Consider the following 4,203-nt stretch of genomic DNA (forward strand, 5'->3'; position numbering starts at 1 on the left):
TTTTCCTCTTGGCCCCTACTTTTTGAGTAGGGTCCTTGCTCGAGTTGCTATGTGCGTATGCAGTGGAGTCAACAGGGTAGCTTGTCCATGTGGCAAAACAAGATTGGAGGGAGGAGGATGGAAACGTAAACATATTTTGAACGTCAAATGATATTTTCTCTTCAAACGTGCATCCAATTAAAATTCCGTTTAAACCATAGTAATTGTTGGAATTAATGCTACAACTTGAGATCCAGTATTCCATATTTTATTTTTTATTTTAATCTTTCATCATTTTAATATGCTACTTCGACATTTTTGTATAAACCATTTCAACATTTTTATTACGCTATGTCAACATTTTTAAGAAATATTGAACTATCTTAAGATACAAAAGTCTAAAAATATACTCTTTTGTGGACAGAGGGAGTACAAATTACTGGCAAGTCTTGAGCATTGTAGTATATTAGAGGGACCACTACTGATTTAGTCCGCCACTCATTAATGTAGTCATTGCTGGCATATATAACTATCACTAGTAGCGAACTGACCTTCCATCCAGGTGCTTTTGTCCCAGTTAAATTTGGACCTAAGACTAAAGTATCTTTAGTCCTAGGTCAAAAAAGTGCCACAGAAGGCCACTGGGGGGGAGGGGGCTTTAATCCCAGTTGTAAAAACCAATTGGGACTAAAACCCCTCCTTTAGTCCTTGTTGCAACGGCTACACCGACACCACCCCCTTATCCCGGTTGGAAGCGTCGGTGCCAGATTTCCATGCAGTCCTCTCTCCACCTTCCTTATCCTCCCATGCAGTGCTCTCCTCCTCTCCACTTATCTTCTTCCTCTCCTCCCTCTCCTCATCCTCTCCATCAGCGCTCCCCTCCCCTCTCTCCTTATCCTCTCCTCCCTCTCTGCGCCACCGCCACCCCCTCCTCCTCTGCTGCCCCTCCCCTTCCCCCTTTGCTTGCCCCTCACTAGCAGTGGCGCGGTCGGGCGGCGGGCAAGCGGGCGGGCGGTCGGCGGGTGCAGGCAGAGGCAGGCGGCCGGCAGGCGCAAGCGGGCGAGCGGCGGCCGCACGGGCGGAGTCGGACAGAGGCGGGCGGGCGAGGGGCGGGCGGGTGGGCGGGCGGTGTGGGTGCTTTTTTTTTCTTTTTTTGAAACTTTTTAGTCCCGGTTGGTAACACCAACCGGGATTAAAGGGGGTCTTTAGTCCGGGGTGGATGACCCGGGACTAAAGAACCCTCTTTTTGTCTCGAAAATTTTGTCCCGGTTGGATTTCTGGGATTTATGATCGGGACTAAAGCCGCATTTTTCAGCAGTGTACATATATGTCCACTAGGCGTACAACAATAGGATGCCAGTTATTGTCAATATAAAGTCAGAATGTGCTTGGATACACATGCATGCGTGTTATACACTCCTGAACAATCAGCAACATTATTCACGCATCCAAAGAGGCCCACTGTTCAATTATTTACTTGTACTTGTATATCTATAGCCCAGCAATAATACATGGCTACTACATGTCAAGTTGAATAATAAAATAAGAAAATTTAGATTGCTTATTTCAGAAATTTTCTTTAGCAAGTCATGTTACTTCGAAAGCCTTATTCTTGTCTCTAAGACTTGGACCTGGTAAGTCTGTACCTAATCAGCACCTAGCAAGAGGTGTTAATTTTAAGCACAACTTGGAATTAATGTTAGTACCTTGTGCTTTGTGGCAATAATAAGAATCACCATTAATTAATAGATAGGTCTAGTAGATATAGAGATAAAGTCTAAATTCATAATTATGTATGGTTTCGTTAGTTTCTTGTGAAACATGTACACTTGGGTTTGTGTTTGTGTCAACAATGAAACGCATGCAATGATTTTAACAATCTCATGGTTTGCTGACCCAACCTCCTAGAGGCCTTTATACGGATATATGGTGCCCATGCTATGTTGGGTAAGTGTGTGCACGTATATCAGTGTGCTTGCATGTTTGTTAAATAGAATTATGTGAAATTATCTAGTAAAAAATTCATGTTCTGGTTAGTGCCTGGTAGTCATGCTTATTAACTTAGTATACTTACTAATGTATTTATGGACCAAATTGAAGTTGAGTATATGCATTATTACTCATAATTCTTGTGCATTATTGTGCGTTAGAGAGACCACCTCTAGTGCGCAACTACTCGCTCCGATCCATTATAAATTTTAGGTCACTTTAGGTTTATCCTAAGTCAAACATGTAACTGAGTTTCTATAAACAAAATTCAACATCATTTACAACATCAAATCACTTTCATTAAATCCATATTAAGTATATCTTGATAGTGGATCTATTTCATATTGTCATGTTAGTGGATCTTTTACAAACTTGGTCAAAGTTAGAAGCTTGACCTGTAACAAAACTAAATGTAAACCTATAATTTGTCACATGTAATGGAGCTAGGGAGTATTATCTCAATGTCCACTGGGAATACTATTATCATGCTAATTAATGTTCTCTATATCAAAACAAAATGCAGCTGCTCTGTTGTGAAAATGTCAAAGGGGTGCGTTGGAAAATTGCTTTTGCTGTAGCGTTTTGCGCTTCACAAAAACGGATAACCTGGTTTGTGCTCCAGTTTTCCCCAGACTGCACGGAGGTTGCAGTTTTAATCGTCAACAAAATGTAGGCTAATGTTGGCTTCCAGGTTTCGTCTGTCAGCAGTTTCAAGAACTTATAGAGACTACTTTATAATTTAAGCTACAAAGCTTCCGTTGACTTGTGACTTAATACATTGTTAGAGACGTGCTGAGATGCTCAGATCCTATATCAATATGAGCTTTTAAGTTTTAACACGCCTTCTTCTTATTCCAACACAATCCAACAGCAATTGCAACAAGTGCTATGGGTTCTGTCATCAGCTTCTTGGACGTGCCCAGACGCTTGCGTGAAGCCGCCGCACAGGAGCAGGCGCTGGCCGTGCTGCTCTCGTCGTCAGCCGACTCGTTCCCCGGCTCCGGATACCGGCCGGGGAACCACAAGAAGTGGATGGAAGGCCTTGGAGCTAGCAACGTGCGCGTGAACCAGGTGGTATGGCCGGGCACCCACGACTCGGCCACCAATGGGATCTTCGCCGCGCCCTTGGCGCAGTGCCAGACGCTGTCCGTCGTCTACGAGCAGCTCGCCATGGGGTGCCGGGTCCTCGACGTGCGCGTCTAGAAGGATCGCCGCGTCTGCCACGGGATCCTCCTCAGCTATCCCGTGGACGTCGTGCTCGACGACGTGAAGAGGTTCCTGGAGGAGACGACGTCGGAGTTTGTCATCCTCGAGATACGCACCGAGTATGACCAGCAAGACCCGCCGGAATTCGCTCGGTACCTCGTCGACAGGCTCGGCGATCACCTGATCCGGCAGGACGACCGGGTGTTCAACAAGACTACAGCCAAGCTGCTCCCCAAGCGGGTCATCTGCGTGTGGAAACCGAGGCAGTCGCCGGCACCCAAGCCCGGCGAGCCTCTGTGGCGACTGGATCAACACGGACATGCCCAAGACAAAGTTCGATAGCAACCTCAGTATAAGCTGAGCAGGAATCCGCCGGTGACCCAAAGCCTGGCGTCGTTGGCGGTCGAGCCGGTGACGCGGTGGATCCGCAGGTTTGCGCGGCTCTTCATCTCTAGGGTGTTTGTTGAGGGCCATGGCAACAAGCTGCAGGTTTTCTCCACTGACTTCATCGATGAGAACTTCGTCAACGCCTGCATTGGCTTCACCAAAGCGCGTATTGATGGCGCCCGTGCAACGTAGGATGTGTTTGGTTGCATACCGCATTAGTCTTGCGCTGTGGATCATTTGTTACATTGTTTTGCATATTATTTTTGATTTCGTGTGCACATGCGTGACCGAATGTTGGTCGTGCACGTCGTACACTACCGGAAACAGCAGATATGCCGAGTGTCATTTGGTTTGTCGAGTGCATTCAATCGAGCACTCGGCAAAGGCACAGTTTGCCGAGTGCCTCCATTGAAACACTCGGCATATAAATTGCACTCGGCAAAAAACTTATTTGCCGAAAGTAGGAAAGAAAACAATCGACAAACAACAACTTGACACTCCGAACACTCGACAAAATACCACCACGTGACTGCCACGTGTGACGGCCGTCAAACAGCGTGCCGGCCGTTAGCACTTTGCCGAGTGTCCGTTAGTGACACTCGGCAAAGACACTTGTTTGCCGAGTGTTTCTATAAGATACTC

At 46.3% G+C, this 4,203-nt stretch overlaps 1 pseudogene; it reads left to right on the forward strand.

The window, feature by feature from the left end:
• Window positions 1-2,856: 2,856 nt before the first annotated feature.
• Window positions 2,857-3,753, forward strand: LOC117834244 (uncharacterized; annotated as a pseudogene).
• The last annotated feature ends 450 nt before the right edge of the window (window positions 3,754-4,203 follow it).

Source organism: Setaria viridis, chromosome 8, assembly GCF_005286985.2.
Source record: "Setaria viridis chromosome 8, Setaria_viridis_v4.0, whole genome shotgun sequence".
Taxonomy (NCBI): Eukaryota; Viridiplantae; Streptophyta; class Magnoliopsida; order Poales; family Poaceae; genus Setaria; species Setaria viridis.